We start from the raw sequence: 23,901 nt of genomic DNA, 5'->3' as shown, positions 1-23,901 counted from the left end.
GACTGCTAAATGAAGATTAAAGATCTAACGTTCGGTGGTGCTCAGTGCTAACAACATTAGCTAAATAGCTGACAAACTGAATACAACGTATAGCGTAGCTACGACACAGAATAACGTTAATACAATTACATGCATCATTGTTTACAATAAACGGGTGGGGCTAGTCAAAGGACTGGACACGGGGACAAGTTAAACATGAATCAATTTATTATAACGGGTAGTTTCGAGTCGTGCCTACGCACCGCAGGGCTACTGTTCTAGTATATACGGGTTTGACACTTCCTCCTCATCGTTGATTGCCTGTAGTAGCTGCATCTAACGTTATTAGCTAACGTTAAAACTAACCTAAAGTTAGTTGTTCACCAACAATCTCAACATTTGTTTTATCATTAGCTCAAAAACACAGAACCGGGCGAGACAAGAGACAAGTGGTCCGCGCATAGGTTTTGCTAGGATAATCACACAACAATACTTCCGGTCCGGTCGGTGGGCTTCAAAATAAAAGTCTAGAACACCGGAAAAGACGGAGCGGTGGGCTTCAAAATAAAAGTCTAAAACACAGCGTTTTCCTCCGCGAGTACTCGAGTACATCATGTGATCGGTCGATCTGGATTATTTTTGCCCATCCCTAGTTTATCCTGTGCGGAAGTCTCCATTCCAATAGAGATAGTGTACATTTTGGTCTTTATTTTGGTTATGGTTTCACTACCTTTTTATTTTATTAGGTTTCCAGTTTGTTTCCTCACACTTTATTAACATTTTGTACATGGTACTGTGGCGCAAGGTACATTAATAATACATGTTCATGTTAAAAGGATGACACAAAAAGCCAGACAGAGGGCTTGTGTCCAGTTTCAGTTTGTTTTATAGTAAACAATACAATTAACAAGGTAGCTGGCCAAAAACACACTTATGAGTGAGAGTAAAAAAAAAATCCTACTTTTGAGAGTACTTAAGTACTGAAAAGTAAAAGTACATTGTTTTTTTTTTGGTTTTTTAAAGGGATAGACCAGGGGTCTCAAACTCATTCAATCATGGGCCAAGGATTGCAGCAAGTCATATTGTTTATTGTTGTTGTTTATTGTTTAAAAGCTCTATTACTCTCCTCTGTCACTGACAGATGCACAGTGGTTATATTATAGTAGGACTACAGGGAAACATAAATAAAATAAAATAGAGAAATAAGATGTATGTATTACTGTTGTAAATTAGACATTAACACATCAAGAGAAAACGGGGTTTATTCAATGTATGTGATGTATAGATTGGGGGGAGATGACCACAGCTAAAACGGTGCCGGGTCAGAGAGAGCGAAATGTGCATGGCTTGGTTTAGAAGATGGTGATAGAACGGTCAGCACACTGCCGGCGATGGTGTTTGTTTTGAATTCCGATTGAAGACACAACAGAGATAGCACAGGGCACAGAGGCAGAGCGCGATGGAGGTTTTGACAGTGAATGAAACGTTTTGAAATGTGTGTAAAGGTTAAACGCGTTTGTCATGACAGCGCGTCGCATGACAACCAGGAGGGGGCCTATTTTTGGGTATAATTAATTGAGAAACCAAATAATGATTTAAGATTCTGAGGGGTGATTAGAATCATAGGGGGGGGGGAATCAGAGAGTTTTTCAATGTATATTTGGTTTATAAACTGATGTAGAGAGACAAGCTTTAAGAGGGTGATCATCACGAGTTGAACGGTGGAGGAAATAGCATCTAAAGGTGCCAGGTTAGAGAGGTAGAAATGTGTTTGCCTTAGCAAAGGGTGATAGACGGTGGTTTCGGAGCCAGCAGGGTGTGAGTGTGAGTACCAGAATGTTTTGAATTCCCTAGTACAACAACAAAGATAACGGCGGGGCAGGGGACACAGGAGCAGGACGATGGAGTTTTTTACAGTAATGAAACGTTTTAATGGTGTGAAAGGTTATAAACAGTTGTCATGGCAGCGGCACCTAGTAACCAGAACAGGGGCGGGGTCTGTCGTTGCTATGGCGAGGTGAGTAAATAGGCGACAGTGCAGAGAGGCAGATTGTTTGTTTTGAAGACCGTGTTAGCAGGGCAGAATGTTTACATTCCTAGCCAGAACATCAACAAGCTGATAAGATAGGCAACGGGCACAGAGAGAGGGAGCATGGGCCGTTTGTTTGAGAGAATAGCCATTAGGCACAGAGACAGATGAGATGAGGGGAAATGTCAACAAAACTTGAGCAGACAAGAGGGCCACCCATAGCCACGAGGAGATAGGAACAGGGACCAGAGTCACACGTCAGCTAGAGTACTCTAGACTGAGTTTGGCCGCCATCTAGGGGGGACAGTGGGATAATGCAGGCACAACTTCTTTGCAGGGTGTTACGTATTACTTTCACATGGTGGAGGGATACTTACTGTCTGTGGTGCATATTCACATTGTGGTTGTAGTGTGTTGTCACTAATTGGTGGTTTGATTGACACACTGTTTCTTCCTGTTTTTGTTTTCCATGTTATTAAAATGGCCGCCCTTGTAATTGACACAGGTGTGGTGATGAGGCACCACGCCCTACAAAGCAGAGCAGAGTGCAGGCTGCAGTGTCTCCCATTTTCACAAGATATGTCATCTCACCAGAGTCTAATCTGCTCTCACTGCTTCTATTTTTGCTGTTTGTTCTATTTTGGCCTATGTGCCTTCGTTTTGTTATTGACCTTTGGAGTCTGGAACACCCAGCTCTCACCCTTTTGTCCATTTAAATAGCTGTTCCAATAAATAGTTATTTTTGATAAACTCCTGTCTTGTCCTGTGTCCACCACTTTGCATTCAAGGCCTACACGAGCCATACTTTAGGCTTGAATGTAACATGGGGGCTCTAGCCGGTCTTCAAACAGGTGAGTATGCTCTTAATTTATAATATGATTTGACCACGTATATGCTGTTTAAATATTTAGTTTAGTGGACACCACAAGTAGGTACTTTCATTGTTTTCTGGCTGTGTTTAGCTTCCTGTGTACCACATAACCCTGGGGCAGTCATTGAAGGGATTAGTACCATATACTTGTCTTGTACTATACAATATACTTGACGGGTATATGGTCGATATGATCTTTGGCTGGTAGCAGGTGTGGTTGAAGAAAGCTAGGTCTACAGTGCATTAGCTTTCAATATAGGTAGGTTAGGGGGCCGGAGAATATAATTAGTGTGTTAGGACCTGATGTAAGTATTTTTGTTAGATTAGACATGTGGTGGGCCTAGCACTCCTTATTTGGCTGCAGTGTAGGTTTTAGAAGCTATCTGTGAGTCATATCAGATTGTAAGGAGCACCTGTTTGAATTGTTTGGATTTGTTTGTTTGAGTTTGTTTATTGGATGTTGCTTGAGTGTAACACAGGAGGTTTTGCCTTAGTTTGTTTGTGTTGCTGAAGAGCGTTTGTTCCATTATTTTAGGGATAAATGTCTACATACATATATGTGACTCCACAGGGTTAGTCTTGTGGGTGGTATGCATTATTGAGCTTGACCTTTTGATCCACTATGTGTCGTAGGAACGGTGGGTGAGTTGCTTGTGTTTAGGGTATTGAACTATATTCATACTAGAATACGGTCTAAAGTATAAGTATGTTTTTATCGTTTTCTGCAGCATTCTCCAGAACATGATTTATAGCCCCAAATGCATTATATTGATGATCAAATACAGTTTGATAGCATTCTGCAATTAGATAAGTCTTGGGGAAAAGTAAATATATTTGAGGGGACATTGCATTGTGAGATTGTTATTTGATTTCGAAGCAAAAGATGTTACCTTGTACATTACCCACTGTCAGCCTACATCGGGTCACTGAGAATGTGTCATATGTTACATAATAGGGGAAGTTATGTTCTTAGACATGCCTACCATTACATTTCTAGTGTAATACCGGCACTCCATTTAATGATAAACCAGCTTACTGGCATAAATTCTCTAGCATGGCCTACAGGGAGCATGCTATTTGTTTTGGGTATATTAAGATATTGTTTTTGGTGGTTTTTCTGTAGTTTTAGTCTCAATATTGGTACGTCCCAGATGCATCAGAGGGGTGGGGGCTTCAATATTATATATACTATATATATATGGGTTGTTTTTTTGGCCAACGAGGCTCTTGAGGGTATAGTATAGAATGTCTTAACTTCAAACCTGAGTGGACACTTTTTTACTATTTTAATGTCCTCTCTAAGTCATCTCTGTAAAATGTTACCGGACAGCTTTTTATTTCTTTCTCTCTCTTTTCCTTTGGTGAGTCTCTCGCTGAGCGTGTCTCTCTTCAGTCTCCTGTGCGGTCCAAGTACCCCGTCTCTGCCCGAGAAGAGGACACACAGCTATGGGGCGCAGAGGACCACTGACAAGTGCTGGCCCAGCTATTCTACTGAACCGGGGTTCTGCTCTGCAGTTACAGCTATGACACTGGACAGTTCTCCGTGACCATCAGCCGGGGACAAAGATCTGTGAGACGGTTTCCAGCAGACCTGTTCCATCAGGGGCACAACCGAGAACCTGAGTGGGGGAACCGACTACAGCTGATTATGGGGAAAGTAAGCTGTCCCAGTCTGCTGCAGACCTAGGCATATCAGCTGGTGAAAGCGTACACCCAGCTGATGGGACGCTAAGAACATCAACTGACAGCCAGCCTGATATTATCGGTGGTCCAGAGATAGAGATCTAAGAGGCGGCTTCCATCATGCTTTCGACCAGACTCAGTGGGCATGAACTGATGACAAAGGTCTAAGCCAGCCGGTCTTGCATCGGAGCCATGGACTGCAGATGAGGGGGTGTTTGGACCATCGGCCGGGGGAAGGAGGAGAGACCGTTTCGGGATTCGTCACAGATGATAAATGAGGCAAGTTTGAACCAAGACATATACAGATGTTACAGTATCATCCTAAGAGATGTTAGGTAATAATGTACTGAACTTGGTTCAGATTGAAGATGTTTTTGAATATGCTGTGCATTGCAATGGTAAACTTGAGTTATGTGTGACTTCCCTGAGATTATATTTCATTCTTTGTGAAGAGTCTGCAAATTTTGTTTTTGTTTCTTGCTGTTAATCTGTTTTCGCTCTACTGACAGAGTTTTGATAATATGTTTTGTTTTGGATAAGGGAAAAAAAAATTCTGCTAAATACTCTCCTGTTTTTTTTTGTGATTCTATTTTTCAGCTTGGTGGTGGGAGACATATGGCCTTGACAAAACCAGAGGCTGGACTGTACTATTGAGTCCTCCGACCACCATCTGGACATTTGCAAAGAGACGCTAATAATGGTTGGCTGTTATGGCGACTTCTCTTTTGCACGTGACACAGGGTCTATGCAGAGGACCTTTTGTTTTTTAGATAATAAAAATAGTTTATGCTGAGTTATTGTGGAGAGTCACGGCCACGTGACCCCGCAATCGCCATCTCGTCCCCCAGTACAGACGCTATTAAGACAATGGAAAATGACCGACCAGGATGACAGAGGGGGTGTAAAGTGTCACAGCCAACTAGTGACACTGGTTAGTATGACATTCTGTTCTTATGTATGAGTATGAGGAATGTCTGTAGATTCTTCCTCCCACTTGTGAAAAACTGTGAGAACTATGGACTGTGGACTCTGGAACCGTAACTTGTGTACACTACAATATCTTGCGTGATCTTGGAGAGTGGAGTCAATGGAATCAATATAATAGGTTTATTGTATATATTTGTTATAAATCTAGGCATATGTTACTATAGGTGTCTAGATGTGATATGTATTCTGGCTGGTAATGCCCCGTCAGAAAGGAATTGCGAATAAACACGTTATGTGTAAACACATGTTAAGTGCCACAAGTCAACGAGTGACACTTTGTATAATATTCTTATGTTTATTATATATGATTGGAGCTATGTATATGACCTGTATACTCTTTATACACTTATAAAACTACATTACAGTTAATGGAATATGCAGTCAGACGGGAAACAGAAACCTTTTGATAATGCATGGAGCTGCACAGTCCATTTCTCTGTCCATTTCTCTGGAATGTGCTCTCTCTATCTCCTGGCCTTGAGCTAAGAGCAGGCCCGAGCAAACAGCAGGTTGGCACACCCTGCGTAGAGTAGACAATGATAGGTACAAGTATGTGCATATATATATATGTGTACACTGTATACTATATATATATATGTACTGTTTTATACATGTATGTGTACCTGTATATATCTGTATATGTATGTGTTAGGCTAATCATGCTAAAAAGGACCATGTACTATATAGCACACGCAGTCTCCCTCGTCTGCATCCCCTTGAGTTGGGGTGAGTGAGAACGAAGGGGGCCCCTTCGTAATGCCGGGAGGTGATGGCCTTGGAAGACATCTCCGAGCAGGGTGCTTTCCACAGCAGAGACAAAGGGAGGTTGCACCATATCGTACTCTGTTCCAGCAAAAACGTTACAATTACTTTTCAAGTTACGGCCCAGTGGAGTAGGAGGGGAGGAGAGCTAGTCCCTACGTATTGTGCGTTGACTGGCTAGTGAAATTTCATCACTGTATCTGAACCAATGACAGAGAGATCTTGAATTCCTTTATAAAGGCTAACTCACTTCATCTCAGGAGAGATTTTTGGTGGAGCTGCATTCTGATATATTGTAAGAAGAAACCTTTAGTACTTAGAAACCATGAACTGTGCATTTATTGTAATCTTGTATTTTTAAAAAATAAAACCTTTTTGGAACCCACTTCGTATCCATTCTTCTGACCAGTCGGGTAAGCATTGAAATGTTTTGCATTGTAACTTCACCCATTGTTTAAGCATGAGGAAGCACGGCTTCGTGATGTTCATGATTTATGATGTAAAACTTTAGTAGTGTGTCTTTAACCAGTCGGCAGCAACACTGCCCCGTGATGTTCATGATTTATGATGTAAAACTCTAGTAGTGTGTCTTTATCCACATAGAGACCTAGAGAAAGAAATATATATCTATCTACCTATTTCTATATCTATATATATATATTATAGATTCTATATAATGGGCTTATTAAGTAATGTTACAGTGGTAATATACGTGTGACGGATAAGGGAAATGGATATCATCTGATTAAAGAGTGTCCTACTGGTCAAATGAATCCTTCCCGGTGCAAATAAAATAATAGACTCCGCAACTCCAATCACTTGACCTAAGGTCGATGACTGGGGGGGACGGAGCGGTGCGTGTGTCATGTCTATCGGTCGGGTTTAACCCCTGCAGTTTGTGGACGCATTGAGTTCTGGATATCACAGACATCGCAGGACGCTGCTTGATGTTGAGATGAGCGGACCAATGAGTTATTGGGTTATCAATCTGACCGAAGGCTGACATGAGCATTTAACAGTTATTATAATTTGTGTTATTTTTGGTTTAATGATGATAATATTTTTTGTTGTTTTTATGAAGTGATAATGATTGTGATTAATTATCAGACGGGGGAACTGTCGTGGAATATATTATCATGTTCTTATAGATCTGTGTTGAGATATCATGTTATACAGCTTGACTCTCAGTATGACTACTGGTTAATGTGTGTATGTCTCTTTAAGAACACTCTGATATCCTCCCAGTCATAACAAAGTTGTTGTTGCTCCCAGTGACTGAGAACCATTTTTGTTTACCTGATATTTTACATATCTGATATTATGTTATGACTGACTAAAAACTGTATATTTAACATATGTCTGAAACAGCGCTCTGGGTCAGTCTATGGCCAGACGCTAGTGGGTTAACATATTGTCTCTGACTATAGACTGTCCTTTCATATGTGGCCACGGTGAAATAACATTTCTTCTTATTGTTAAATAAACATTCTTCTTATCATTAATAATGACTCAGAATGATTTGTAAATGGCTCATCGTTTAGTCCTTTAATATTTCCCATTACAGTATATACACACAGACGCCACCTCCATACTGGTTTCTATCCCTCCTGACTATTGAGTAGTTTTCAATTTCAATCTCTGGATCCTGTACAGATGAGTCTAATTTAGTTTCTGTGAAACACAATATGTTAGCCTTACCGTTTAAAAACAATTCTTTGATTTCAGCCAGTTTAGGTCTCATGCTGTTTGTATTAAGGTGGAATATATGAAGTCCATTTTTGTTGGTAATCTGATTGATGTCGTCACACTGGAGGTAACTCTGTTCATTTGTGTCCTGTCCTGTGGTGGGGGGAGGGGGGGGCGTTGTTGTTTGTGCCGTGAGGGGGGGAGGGGGTGATCCTTTGTCCTTTGCTGGAGTCTGTATTCCTCTGTGTGAAAGCCCGCGATGTGGGGGGGGGCTGGTTGTTTACAGATGTGTCTGTTAGTCCTCCATTGTGGGGGAGGGGGGGTGCCTTTTGTCCTGGCCCGGGTAGCCTAGCTGGCATGGCGGGGCCAGCCGAGCTAACCGGCGGGTCATTGGTGATCTCGACGTCCCGCGCCGGTCTCCCTCTCGCCTCTCGCCTCGTCTGCAGGGGCTTCGGTGAGGGTATGTCGCCGCTTGCTGGTCGGCTGGTGCAACTGCTGGCTGTAGCGTCAGTTGCATGGATGCTGTTGATCTCGACGGCCGGTGTGAGGAGCGAAGCCTCGCTGTTTTGGCCCTGCGACGTGCTGGGCGCCTCGATTGTGAACCCCGGTTCCTTCCCTCTCGCTGTGGCCTCTCGTGGGTTCTTTTGCAGAGGTGGTAGAGGAGGAATGTTGCCGTTGATCATGTCGTTAGCCGCCGTCTGTGTGGGTAGCAGTTGTTCTGTTGTGCTGGCGAAGCTGGCCGCCGCTTCTTGGGTCAGCAGATCTAACTGTAGTCTCTGGTTCCGTGTCATTACGGGTCCAGGGTTCTGGTCTATGTCACCCGACATGAGCAGATATAATAAAAACATTGATTTCTTATTACACTTGCCTTTCGGGGGTAATTTCTTTCGTTCCGGATTTGCAGTAAGTACTGTGTGGATAGTCGTGGCTCCAAAGGCTGGATGTTTCCTCTCCATGCCCGTTAACAAGTAGAAGTCGCAATGGGACTGCTGATTTGCATTTTCGCTACCCTCCACTTCTGTATGGAGTTGTTGCTTGAGTTGTGAATTCAGGTACAAGTCCATAATCCACAGGAGGGAAAGTAGAAAATGCACAAAATACTTTTTTGTTGTTGTTCTGTTGCGTTGGTTACGGGAGCTGGGTAAAATGCGACCGTCCATGTTGAAGCCGGATACATACTAGATGACCATAATGTGACCAGGCGTGGATAATAGGGTCATATCGAGCAAGCTTCAAATATATATTTATTTTACATTATATCAAAGCACAATTTCTTACCTACAAAATAAGCCATCACTTGTACAAATCGGGGCAGATACTTTTAAATCTGTGTATTATGAACCATGACACTAACAAAATTCCTATTTGAGAGCAATGGACGCTCAAAAGAATTTAGCCATTATCTTACCCATGCATAATAGACTACTCTACCCAGAAATCAGTAATATTATTTTATAATACTGTAACCCCCCTCCCCACTTAACACCTCAGAGTCTGAGGGCAGCCATTCTGCCAATGAGAGAGAGAGCTAGTCAAGATAGTAATCAAGATTCAAGATTTTATTATAATTTAAGTACAAAAGAGGTCATAACAAATACTAGAAAAAATATATTATATACAACAAAATGCTAAAATGAGGTAAAAAGAATTAACAAAAAATGATACCCTAACACATTGAGTGCCACGCCCCTTCATGGAAGAGACAACTTCGTGCCGCCCATTAATTAACCCTTAGGAGTCACGCTGGAGCTTTGAACCCGTCGGCGGACAACAAAAGAAATTCGAATCCCTCTTAAATACTCAAAAAGGACATCTTTTCAGAAATCGATAAAAATAGAAAAATTGCCATTTCTAGTGCTTTGACATGTAAGGTATAAGTCCCCCAACTTGCTAAACCTAATACGACTTGTAAATACGTTTAATTCTTGCTAGATGGTATGCTTGTAATAATCTCCATTTGCGATAAAAACTACATCGCGCGTCACATCCATGGACACGCGCACACACCAAGGTGTTAATCACTGAGTGATCTAATATGCATATTCTTCAGCGCGAGAGGGGGGGTTGTGTTTCTCACTGTCTGTCGTTGATAATATAATCTGGTCCTGCAGTTCATTCAGCGCGTATCACGGTTATTATTATTATCATTATCTCTCGAGAATACACGGGACCCGACATTTAAAAGTAGTCTTATGCTTTTCATCCTCGCCCGTGTATATACCCACGTCGCGCTAAAACAACATAAACTACTGTATGGCAGACAGAGTGCGTGTGTGTACGAGTTATGAGTTATCTCGCAGTTCATTCAAGCGCGCATCACGGTTATTATTATTATTATCATTCTCTCTCGAGAATCCACGGGACCCGACAGAACGTTAATTTATGTATTAAAAGTAGTCTTATGCTTTTCATCCTCGCCCGTGTATATACCCACGTCGCGCTAAAACAACATAAACTACTGTATGGCAGACAGAGTGCGTGTGTGTACGAGTTATGAGTTATCTCGCAGTTCATTCAAGCGCGCATCACGGTGATGACAGCTCTCTCTAGAGTAGAACGGTGAGCTCACAGGGGCGTAGCTGGAGATTCTGGGCCCCATGAAAGAAACAATTTGTGGGCCCCCCAATCTATTAAAAAATGTGGGGCCCCCAATCTATACAAAAATGTGGGGCATTTGCTGGGCCCTTGGAATCATCCTACCCCCCCCCCCCCCAGCTACTCCCCTGCACACACACACACACACACTCTCTCTCTCTCTCTCAAAATAGTACATATTTCTTTCTTTCTTTCTCTCTCTCTCTCTCTCTCTCTCTCTCTCTCTCTCTCTCTCTCTCTCTCTCTCTCTCTATCTCTCTCTCTCTCAAACAGAGAAATCAAAAGAAATCAGTACATTACAGAAGGAATTTCTTGTACAGTCTAGTACAGTGGTAGACAATATTGTCACAAGGAAAGATGAATGGATTGATGTTGTAGTCTGAAAAAATGCCAGGAAATGCTCAGAGAATTGTTGCATATATAGAACACAAATGTAGTATTTCTTTCTTTCTTTCTTTCTTTCTTTCTCTCTCTCTCTCTCTCTCTCTCTCTCTCTCTCTCTCTCTCTCTCTCTCTCTCTCTCTCTCTCTCTGTGCGCATGTGTGTGGATGGCGGAGCGGGTGGTTTGAGTGTGGTGCTGCAGAGAGTTTGCGGAACGCGCGAGTCTTCTAAACTTTTCCTATCTTTATGTTGTTTTGTCAAAATTGTGAATTAGACTGTAGTTTATTTGACTGGTTGTGTGTTGGTGGTGAGCTGGTAGCGTTGTCGGTGCTCGCCTGGGCAGCTGTCTGCTGTCACGGTGACAATGGACTTCGCGCGTTTGACCAGGAAACATGGTTTTAAGGTCTCGCCGGCTTTCCCCGTGTTCAGTAGAGACCTGTAGTCTCGCTGTTGCAAAGGTAGTAGGCGCTCCGACCGTTAAGTCCGCGGCAAGGATGAATGGTGGTGTCGTATTTTTTCTCGATGATTTGAGTAAAGTAAATCGTTTGATTTTGGATGGTTTGGTCATAAATGATACTTTTGTCTCGGTTATGCCGCTCACAACACCGGCCAAAAAGGTGATGTTGTCAAACGTTCCTCCGTTGGTGGGTGACGAGCTTATATTGAGGGAACTCTCCAGGTTTGGGAAGATAGTATCTCCATTGAAGAAGATGTCTCCGGGGTTTAAAGCACCTGAATTACAACATGTGGTTTCTAACAGCCAGGAGGAAGATGGACCTCTGGAAGTGCAGGGGACAGTTGGTGGGGATGAGAATGAGGGGGGGGGGGGGGGGGGGTCGTGGTAGGGAGGATTACGGAGGATGGAAGTAAACATGAGGTGGAGGTCATTGAGCTGCAGGAACAGGGTGGAGGGGCTGGGATCAGTGTGGATGAGATGAATGGGCAGGAGGAAGGTGGGACTGTTGGAGGAATAGGGTCAAAGGACTCAGGTGGGGGGGTCAGGGTGGAGGAAGTAGAGGATATTGACATGGGGGAGGGAGACGACGGGTTGATGGTTGTTAGGCAGAAGAGGAAGCTAGAAATAGTTGAATTGTCAAGCTCTCAAGCTAAGAAGGCAGATGTGAAGGAAGTACTCAGCGGTACACAGTGCTCACAAGAGAGTATATGGTCGGAGATGGGCGCTGATGAGGATGATGAGGATTTTGAGGGCGATGCAGCTGATACGGGCATTGAGGGCTATTCATTGGAGAAAATGAAAGGTTTTTTACAGGCGACAAAAAATAGGAGGGGAGTAGAGGTAACTGATCATTTTCCTGACAAGGCGTTGTTTATTGAGTCAGCGAGGAAAAATATGAGGTTTCAAGGAGACGGTCGTTTTGTTGAAACAGAGATGTACAGGATGAGAAAATTTTTACAGAGGGCACAGCGGGACCTCAGTAAGGGTGAGGACGGAGTGGACTCAGTGTAGTTTTGTTGTTTTTTTTGTTTGTTTTTTATTTATTTTATTTATTCTTAATGGTTTTTAGAGTGGATTTTGTTTGGTTTGTTGTATGGGGCAAGGGACATGGAGAGAGTGTTTTTTTTGCTCCTTGACCTCACTGTTTTTCTTATCTCAGGTCCCAATTGAAAGGACTGGTGTGTTGTCAATTGGGAATGGACATTTTAAGGTGTCCCTTTACCGGTTGAGTTTTTTGGTACAGGGGGTTAAGAAGGACCTCAACAAAGAAGATGATGATGGGGGGGAATTGGTATAGTTTTGTTGTTTTGGTGATTTTGTTCACGTGGGTGTTTTACTCTCTTTTTTTTATGAGCAGTAATTTTAGAGTGGCCACGTTGAATTTGAATGGGGCAAGGGACATAAAGAAAAGAGCTCTGTTATATGAAATGATCAAAGTGAAAAGCATTGATGTTATGCTGGTGCAGGAAACGCATAGTGATATGTCAAATGAAACAGACTGGAATACAGAATGGAAGGGTGAGGTGTTTTTAAACTCCCTGACCTCAGTGAGTGGGGGGATTGGCATTTTATTTTCAAAACGGTTTGTACCTTTGTCTTATGATATACAGTCGAAAGGGGGGGGGAGACTGATGGTAGTAACAGCCAAGTTTGAAAGGCGTACTATGGTTTTTATTAATATTTATGCGCCCGTGGTTGGTTCAGAGAGAGCTTTGTTTTTAAATGAGCTCAATGACACTCTGAGGAGTTGTAATTCTGATGATTTTTTATTTCTGGGTGGTGATTTTAATTGCACTCAGAATAATTTTTTAGACAGGAACCATTTTGAACCTCACAGAGAATCGCAGAGGATTTTAAATCGAATAGTAGAGACGCATGATCTTGTGGACATTTGGAGAAGGTTAAATGACAACAAGAGACAGTATACTTGGACTCATGTTAGAGAAAATGTTATTTCTTTAGCTAGGTTGGATAGGTTTTATTGTTTTAAACATCATTGTGGAGTTGTTAAGATGTGTAAAATTATGCCGGTGGGTTTTACTGATCATTCGTTGGTTTTAAGTGATGTTTTTATTTCAAGGGTAAAACCAAAGAGTGCTTATTGGCATTTTAACTCCACATTACTGTGTGCTGTTAATTTTAAGGAGACTTTAATTTTTTTTTGGAAAAGGTTTAGGGGTGAAAAAGAGGATTTTTTGTCCCTGAGGCAGTGGTGGGACTGTGGGAAAGTTCAAATTAAACAGTTGTGTCAGCAATACACTCTTAATGTCACACAGGGCATTACAAGGTCAATGAGGGATCTAGAGGCTGAGATTGAGGGCCTTCAGAATATGTTTGAGCCCATACGGAGTCAGGGATATTTTGAGGTTCTAAAATCCAAGAAAAATATGCTTAAGGATCTGCTAGGCATGCAGGCACAGGGTGCATTGGTTCGGTCGAGGTTCCAAAGTGCTAACTTGATGGATGCACCTTCCAGTTTTTTTTTTGGTATGGAAAAGAAGAATGGGCATAGACGTTTTCTGCACACTTTGCGTACGGCTGAAGGACGAGAGCTAACAGAGGACGGAGAGATTCTGCATGAAGCTGTGAGTTTTTATTCACGGTTGTATAAGAGTGAATATAAGGACAATGAACCGCTGTTTGCTTCTTTTTGTGAGGGTCTTCCAAAGATCTCTGAGGAAGAGAATACCGGTCTTGGGGACCCTCTGGGTCTGAATGAACTGTACAATGCACTGCAGGGAATGGAGGGGGGGAAAGCCCCTGGCATTGATGGACTGACCATTGAGTTTTACAAAGCTTTCTGGGAGGAGATGGGTGAAGATCTGCTGGAGGTGCTCAATGAGAGTTTTGAGGAAATGTCATTGCCTTTGAGCTGCAGGAGAGCGGTGATAACGTTGTTGCCCAAGAAAGGAGATCTGCAAGACATTAAGAACTGGCGGCCTGTTGCGATTCTCTGCACGGATTACAAGCTTCTGTCGAAAGCCCTGGCCAACAGACTCAGGGAGGTGATTGGGGAAATCGTACATAAGGATCAAACCTACTGTGTGCCTGGCAGATCCATTACAGACAATGTGTCTCTAGTTAGGGATGTTTTGGATGTCTCTAGTTCTTTGGGTTTAGATGTTGGTTTTATTTCATTGGACCAAGAAAAAGCTTTTGACAGGGTTGAGCACCTCTATCTTTGGAAGATTTTGGAGCGTTTTGGTCTCAACCCGGGTCTTATAGCTATGATCAAAGTTTTGTACCGGGACATTGAGAGTGTATTGAAGATAAATGGGGGGTTGAGTGCTCCGTTCATTGTAGAACGTGGGGTTAGGCAAGGGTGTCCATTGTCTGGAATGTTGTACGCTATTTCAATTGAACCTCTACTGTATAGGATACGGGCTGGAATCTCCGGTCTGGTTTTACCAGGTTTGAAAAATGCGCAGATATTATCTGCATATGCTGATGATGTTTTAATCCTGGTCACACATCAAAAGGATGTTAATGTTCTAGGGGAATGTGTTAGTGATTTTAGTTTTTTAACAATGGCAAGGGTAAATTGGGGAAAGAGCGAGGCATTAGCAGTGGGGAAGTGGTCTGGTGGTTTACCAGTCTTGTCAGGGGGTTTAAAATGGAAAAGAGGGGGGATCAAGTATCTGGGGATTTTTTTAGGTGATGAGGTAACAGTAAAGAAGAATTGGGAAGGGATAATGGAAAAGATGAAAGGAAGAGTAGATAAATGGAAGTGGTTGTTACCGAAGATGTCCTACAGAGGAAGGGTGTTGATAATAAACAACTTGGTAGCCTCTGTACTATGGCATCGTTTGGCTTGTATGGAGCCACCTAGTGGTTTGTTAAAAAGCGTGCAAGCTATTCTAGTGGATTTTTTTTGGGACAAGTTACACTGGGTACCTCAAGCTGTTCTGTTTTTGCCTAAGGATGAGGGGGGGCAAGGGTTAATACATTTAGAGAGTAGGATGGCTACTTTCCGTCTTCAGTTTGTACAAAAGTACCTCACTTATGCAGGTAATATTCTAGTGTGGAGGAATGTTGCAAGTGTGATTTTAAGGAGGGCAAATGGGTTTGGTGTTGATGCTGGTTTGTTTTTAATGGATGGTCATGTGTTAAGTTTGTCAGAACTGTCTTCATTTTACAAAGGGGTTTTTAAAGCATGGAATTTATTTAAAAGAAAAGTGTCTGAATCTGCTCTTTCATTGTATTGGTTGTTGGGAGAACCTCTTGTTGGAGGGGCAAGATTGGATGTTACGGACAGTTCGACACCAGGACTCAGACATATACTGTGCAAAAACGGTATACTCACGCTGGGGAAAATCGTGGATATAGCTGGGCCAAGGTTAGAGGATGGTCATGCTGTGGCTAAACTGCTGGGTCTGAACTCAGTTCGAAAAATGGATTATATTTTAAAACGGTGGGCTGAAAGACTGTCGTTGGAAGATTTCGAACTTTTGAGGATGTACTGTGCGGGGGAGGAGATCCCAGATGAAGAGGACCCTTTTCCTGAAGTGGAACTTTATACTGATATTAATGGTTGTTCTGGATGCCTTTTGGATGAAACAGGTTCGAAAGGACTGGATTTTTATACTGTCGGTGGTAAAATTATTTACAACTGTTGTGTCAAAGCTCTCAACGCGGGAAAGCTAAATGGGAGAGAGGACTCTGTGTGGAGAAAACATTTTGATGTGGACTGTGTTTTAAGTCCAGGATGGAGAGCTTTGTATAAACTCCCATCAAAAAAAAGGACTGGGGATTTACAGTGGAGGATTCTCCATGGTGCTGTTGCTGTAAATGCTTTTATTTCGGTTGTGAATCCTAATGTTTCAAATGAATGTCCTTTCTGTGGTTGTGTGGAAAATATTTTCCATTGTTTTTTAGAGTGTGGGAGGCTTGAGTTTTTATTTGATACATTAAGAATCCTGTTTTTGTCTTTTAACATGGAGTGGTCCAAGGCTGTTTTTATATTTGGAGCTGGGTACAGAAGAAGCAATAGTTTTAAGTGGAAACTGTTAAATTTCCTGCTGGGTGAAGCAAAATTGGCAATTTACCTTACAAGAAAGAGCAAAATCGAGGGTGAAGTGTTTCAGGAGTTGACCAGTGTGTTTTCAGCATTGGTAAGGGCAAGGGTCTGGATATATTTTAGGTTCTATAAGGAGATGAAAAATGTAGATACTTTTGTGGAACAGTGGTGTTATGAGGAGGTTATTTGCTCGGTGGTGGATGACTGTTTGGCCTTCTGTGATGTTTTCATGTGAATGTATCATAGGTATTTTTTTTTGTGTGGTTTCCTGGTTGTGTTGTTGGAGTTTGTGGTTGTTTTCTTTTCTCTCGTTTTTGGTTTTGTTGAGGTGTGAGTTTTTTGTTTTGTTTTTGGTTGTTTAAAGTGTAGTATTGTTGTGTAAATAAAAAAAAAAAAATATAAAATCAAAATCTCTCTCTCTCTCTCTCTCTCTCTCTCTGAAGTCTCTGTTTGCTCCACAATCCACGAGTCATTCGCTGGAAAAACTGTGCTGAGGAGAATAAAAAACAAGCGCAGTGAGACCTGGTCCATTGAGAACATTGCATGCCCAACACCTGTCCTGGAGTACAACAAGTACATGGGAGGCGTTGATTTGTCTGACCAACTCATCCAGTACTACTCTGCAGACCACAAGACCATGCGATGGTACAGGACTTTGCTCTATCATTATCTGGACATTGCCGCCACTAACTCCTACCTTCTTCACATGGAGCTCTGCAGAGAGCAGCAGGTGCAGCCGATGACCCACCTGGTCTTCCAGCAGGAGCTGGTAGCTGAGCTGTGTGGCATCACAGTTGTACAGGTGCCAGTGGACAATCTACCCACAGCACCAGTGGACCGCCTACCAAGGAACCATTCACCTGTTGCGATCACGCAACAGGCAGATAAATCCCAGAAGGCCACGGCTGGCCGCCTGTTTTGCGTACATTGTAAGATGAAGACCCCCTGGAAGTGCGGTGAATGTGGTGTGGCCCTCTGTCTCATTCCAGACAGGAACTGCTTTTTCACATATCACTTAGTGTGATACAGAACAGGCAGATACAACCATGAGGAGACACCTATTTTATTTTTTATACATGTGCATAATTTTATTTTTTTGGAGATTTTGCCTAAATTCATTGTGGTCGCGCTCTCTGCCAAATATCATAAGAGGCACCTTGTATTACTATTGTAATCCAAAAGTGATATATAGGGTTGTTCATTGTACAATACAATTGATACAGTTGATGTTTCTTGTTGATTATTATTCTCTATGTGTTTTTAATAAAATTGTGTGATATTCTATTCCAGTTGTCTTTGGTCTTGTTTTCTCTGGTTATGATCATGTTATTAGTGTGTGTGTGTAAAAAAACTAATTAATAATATAATTATTATAAATGTCGCTCTCTCTCTCTCTCTCTCTTGAAATCTACAGTTACACATTGCTGTATTTAGTGAGGTAAATGAGTACAAGACATGTTTCACAGACACACACACACATACACACACACACACACATACACAGACAGACAGACACACACACACATTTACACATTTACACATTACATTTACATCTAGTCTAGTTTGCTTATTTTTTTTTGATATGGTACAGTACTGTAGATACAGACACACACACACACAGAAACACACACAGGCTAGGCCTCCTGCTGGGTCCATTCACTGGAATAACAAAGGAATGACTGGGCCTTTGCTCAGGTGTGAAATGGTTCTAGTGACAATGATCACATTGAATTCTGGGAGTGTAGTTCTCTCATCAGATAGCTGAATGAACTTGATTCTACTTCAAGTCCTATACTGAAAAGGTGTTAGGATTTTACCAGAATGTTTGATAGGACATTGATTGAAAACTATCGTCTCAAATTTGACAATTGATGGCTTATTTTGAAGGTATGAATCTGTAATTTTATATTATGTAACAAAAAAAAAGGGGGAAATTATCAGGAGGAGGAGCTCTTTAGGTTAGACTCCTAAGGGTTCCCCATGTAAACGTAGTTGTAGTTTGTAGTTTGTAACTAAACCTATATTTTATAGTATCGCTATGGGTCTAATAACGCCCTCGAGTCTCATTGAGCTGCTTCTGGTCAACGTGCAAAAAACAGATTATGTTTTCATCCGTACATTTCCATTTTATACCGTTTTGAATATGAACATAGTCCGGCCGCTTCTGAGCAATTCCAGGGAAAAGACACGAAAACAGCGTTTTTGTGTAATTCAATAAACACGTTGTAATTTTTCGCCAAATTATCAGATCTTCCTGAAATCAACGCTAGATCATCACTATTATCCTTTGTCGTGCACGCATGCAATGTGATTTAGACTGGCGCCCCCCCCTCCTGCAACCCAACGGCAGAACAGCCAGACACATAAACACATATAGCTTCAATCGCAGTAGAAATATATATCAGATCAACGCAAGCTTTCATATATGGTGAACTTACCTGGGCCCTCATTCATCAACGTGACGTAGAAAATGTTCTATTTTCACGCGTAAGCACAGAATTTAGAATGAGTGCACGCACAAAAGAAACGGGATTTACCACACGTGCGTACGCAGGTTCTACGCACACCTGTCATGATAAATATCACCTTGGCCCTGCGCCGAGGCTCGTGCACACTTTCACGTATTTGCATACCAAAACCGCCCCGATTAACCATATACGGTAATGGACACCCCCATGAAATGTGGAAGAATGGACTAAACCGAGGGAAGCGTGTTATGAGACAGGGTGACAGACGTGTACACGTACGGTGATGTCGGATATGATATCTATTAACCATTGCTGCCTGGGCAGCGCAAACACTAATAAAGACTGTGCTGGAATATGACTGCCTTTTTCCGTTTTGTTTGATTAATACCCAGGGATTAAAGTTCTCCTCAATTTTATTCCAAATCGCGACGGATTTTCCGTCAATCTTCTACCTGCTGCATATGATTTCTAGAGGCATACAATCTATTTTGATGTCAGTATTGGGTAGCCTATATAAACAATAATACGAGAGCATATACAAGAACAATGAATCTCACTGCCATGTATGATGTAGCAGATACGCCATGTGTAGCCTGCCTATATGTGATCAATACAAACTTGAACTTGAATTCCATCATGTCTGTGTGCGGGTCACTGCGGGAACTCACAAGGCTGTTATCACAATGTAAATAAGAATGTGCACTGAAAAGTTACAGTATGTAGTTGGTTGATTATTTGTATGACAGTCAGTAAACCCTTGCAAAAAGTATCCGTTTTATTTAATGAATTGAAAACATGCAGCATGCCTTTCCTCCCGGCATGCAGCAACAACATGTATCAGGCAAATGCGCATCGCAACATTGACTGAGTGGAATCCCTTTCTATTCACATAACTGCATTTGTGATGGAGCTTTGACAGCTACAGTAACAGTCTATTGCTCGATCCATCTCCAATATCACGATGGACCGTGCCGGTGGCAAAGACCCGAGGGTGGAGAGGACTTGAATGAATTCCATCATCATATTTATATGTTGTGTCTGTCCACTATGTTTGTTACTTTGTTATTCCCCCCCTATCTATGTAAAGCGACCTTGGGTCTCTTGAAAGGCGCTATATAAAATGAAGCTATTATCATTATTATTATTATTATTATTATTATTATTATTATTATTATTATTATTATTATTATTATTATTATCACATCTGTGCAGGAGCTCACAAATAGACTGTTAGTCTCAGTGAAGTTTCAACGGAGGTCATCTATTCTAACCAACAAATTGAAGTAGAAAGCATTTCGTGACCAATCTTATTTGGAAACATGACACACAAAATAATTAGCTTTTTATTTGAAACAATATTTAATCGCGTTTGGAGGTTGGTGTTCTGCGTCTGCCCCCCGTGCCAAACAAGCAGGCCAACCTCTTGTTCGTGTGTGAGCCCGTTATAATTACACTACTGTCGCTATTTTACAATGAACTATAATGAATTACGGTTCATACAGAAGTTGAACACGCCAGTGTTGAAACTAATGCACGGAATCTTATGTCCGCGTTGAAACTAATGCATGAACTGAGCAGCGCATATGCCGTAGTAACGATATTCTACCACTGGGCGTCAGCTAAGCATGCTCCGAGCTGTGCGTAAATATAAGCACGAAGTCAAGTTCAAGTTGAAATTGATGAATCCCACACTTTGCTTAGAAATGGTCGTACGCACAGCTTAAGCACATATATGTGCGTAAGTCACGTTGATGAATGAGGGCCCTGGTCTCTGAAGTAATGAAAAAAAAGAATCCAATAATCTCATCGCCATTCCAGTTATCCACAGTGATCGTGCCTCCTACGTTATTGGGCATTGCTCTTCAACGGGCGGGCGGGGTCAGTTGTCCAAGACATCCCTAGAAGCGTGTGTTTTGCCGGAGTGTTTAGGACCCGCCCCCACACCGCAGCTCGGTATAGAAAATAAACAAACCGTTTCTAACGGGTGCATTACTGGCCGAAGGTGTTAGAGGGCGGTATAATACCGTCTGCCAGCTCAGACACACTCAGAACAGTATGCACAAGGTGGCCCGCTGAATTATGAATGGATATAGATAGGGCTGCCGCGGTATTGATTTCTTCCTTACCGCACAAATTAGTGAAGCCATTCAAACCGCCGCGGTAACCGCACATTTTTTTTATTTTGTTTTATGTAATGTTAAAATAATTGGTTCCTGGGTGCCCTCGTGGCGCATACCATAGTGCCTCGCACACCTAGGCGGCCGACCCGGGTTCGATCCCAGCTCCCGTCGTTATTTGTTGCATGTCCTCCCCACCTCTCCTCCCGTTCGCCCTCTCCTCTTTCGGTCCTGCGTGGCCAATAAAAGCTGTAAAAATGCAAAAAAATTATAATAATAATTGGTTCCTAAATAAATTTTTCAAATGCATTTATTTCTGTAGTAGTCTATTCTTTATAGCCTCTAGTCTAACGTTAAATGTCTATCTTTATTCCAGTGTTGTCATTAAAGAGGATGACTTTGCAGCAGGAATATTGGTTGAAAACAGCTGGATGTTCAGCCTGTTCTTGAAACAGCTGGTTGCGACTCACGGTAGCTAACGTTAACCAAACGCTTCGTTCAATAACCAACTAGGAATGAATTGACTGTCCTATCTATCTGCATAACAGATAATAACGTCACGGAATCGTTTGTTCAACCCAGTGGCCAGCGAATTAACACCAGCTAAAGCAACTGCGCTCAGCACACACACACACACACACACACACACACACACACACACACACACACACACACACACAATATGGCATATCTACTGCTCCAGAACAGAACCAGAACTGACCTGTCCTCGCTAACCGTGACCACTCTGTCTTCTTTCGGGATCAAAACGGCAGCATTTACGGCATCCGAATGCCCTTCGATTGGGTTTCGCTACAAGATCAATGTTTTTAGCAGATTCAAATCGAAAACTTTCCGTAGCATCAAAACAAGTTCTGGGGTTCAATCAGAATGTTAACTGCGCAACTGCGAGTGGAAACTTTTCGAACACATGGCGTGAAGAAAATAGGCTATACACAACTATAATTATTATTATTATAAAAAATTAAATAAAATAAAAAACAGCCGGTGATGCGGTAATCAGCTTGACTCTGCGGTGGGCGTGACGTGATGGCAATATCGCGATAATGCAGTAACCGCGGCAGCCCTAGATATAGATAATAAAAGAAATACCGTGACAGACGTTTCCGGCACTCAACGATCGGGCAACAGAAACGTAGATCTACGTGAACGGCAGTCAATGTGTTAAGAGTAAAAAAGTTAAAGACGAAACACTATAAAAAATAATGGTGGCTTCTGCTTAATGTGAATAGATTCATATTAATGTAACGGTGTGCTACACTACAGAGTTCACAGGCCTATCTTCTCAGTAGTTCAGTAGAAAGCTATCGGGCTGCACGTTAGCCTAGCTTAGCACAATTAATGGAAGCGGACATGGCCGGTTAGCTGACAACCTGATTATACAGATGCAGCCATTAGTGTTCCTAACCATTTTGCTGCGGTGGTCTCACAACATGGGAATTAATTTGGAAAACAGGTTGCTGTTCTGTTATATGCCCGCCAGGAGGCGCAAAGTCTGTTAACTTCATTAGACGGACGTTACAACATCCTATGTCTACAGACTGTATGAATTAATGTTGCTGAATTAAAGAATGAATAAGTAAAACGTGTCAAATCAGCAGTCAAAGTGTATATATTAAAACCGTGAGACCGTGGCAGAGCGGCAATATCCCCGTCTCCGAAACACTAAGGGTGGAATCCACAGAGAATGGATTGCGTGAAGCAAATTGCATCTGCGTTGCCTGCTCTGCGTCTGGGATCTATCCACGAAAGCACATTGCTCGATGAGATACCAGCGCAGACACGGCCAATGTTTAGCTTGCGATCAGTCTGCACTCTGCACCCCTGACAGCGCACCCCTGACAGAAATGTGTGTCAAAATGTAGCGCGCTGTCCAAAAAAAAAAAAAACCTAGAAATCAAGGAATCAAGATGGAAAGCAGTAAAAATAAACCTGCAGTTAAAACCAAGATTGGCAAACGACACATGCCGTTCCTTCGAATGTGGAGAGATCTAATTCTGTATTTTAATCTGTATTTAACCTTTATCTATTCGGTGAAGACCAGTTATTCTAATTAAAGAATTTACATTATCTATCTGTCGCACTTTGTCCCACCAAAAATATTACTGTTGCCCCCCCCCCCTCCATCCATTGTACTATTTATTTGCACTAGCACTATTGCACTTGGGACAAATGGGTCTCATAACCCGAACGAATTTACGACCAAAAATGTCCTCTTAGGCAGATTTCTGCCCATTTAAGACCAGTGATGCCGGTAACGCGTTACTAAGTAACGTGTTATTGTAATCTGATTACTTTTCCCCGAAAATAGTAATCTAACGTGTTAATCTTTAAAAGCCAGTAATCTGATTGCAGTTACTTGTCCAAGTGGCTGTGCGTTACTATTTCGTTACTATCTCATCATAAATTCATAATGCAGGCGGAATGCAGTATTTTATTTCGTTTTCGACAGTCAAAAATACATTTTGAGCTGTTTGTTTTTCTTATTTGGGAGTGACGTGGTGTGGCAGTGAAAGGGTTACACAAGAATGTGTCCCGCGGCGTGACTGGACTCTCTGTCTGTAAGTGACTCTGCTTTGGCCCAATCACATTCCCCATCCACAGTCTGCGAATCAGAGGCAGAGTAGGGCGGGTCTTTACAGCACGTCATGTGACATATGCGCCAATCGTGTGACAGCAGGGCTCCGTTGTTAGTACAGCCTCGTCTGCATTCGTCTGAGAATTCCACCCCAAAACGCTTGTCTAAACGAAGTGAAACCGCAAGAAGACTTTTGCGGTTTCTGTTCAGACTTCCACCCCAAAACGCTCGTCTAAACGTAGCCTCAGTCAAAATACTGTCTACCGCTAAAAA

This window comes from Notolepis coatsorum, assembly GCF_963971535.1.
Source record: "Notolepis coatsorum genome assembly, chromosome: 4".
In the NCBI taxonomy this organism is placed as follows: domain Eukaryota; kingdom Metazoa; phylum Chordata; class Actinopteri; order Aulopiformes; family Paralepididae; genus Notolepis; species Notolepis coatsorum.
The sequence above is the reverse complement of the archived record's forward strand: the minus strand, read 5'-3'. Positions refer to the sequence as shown.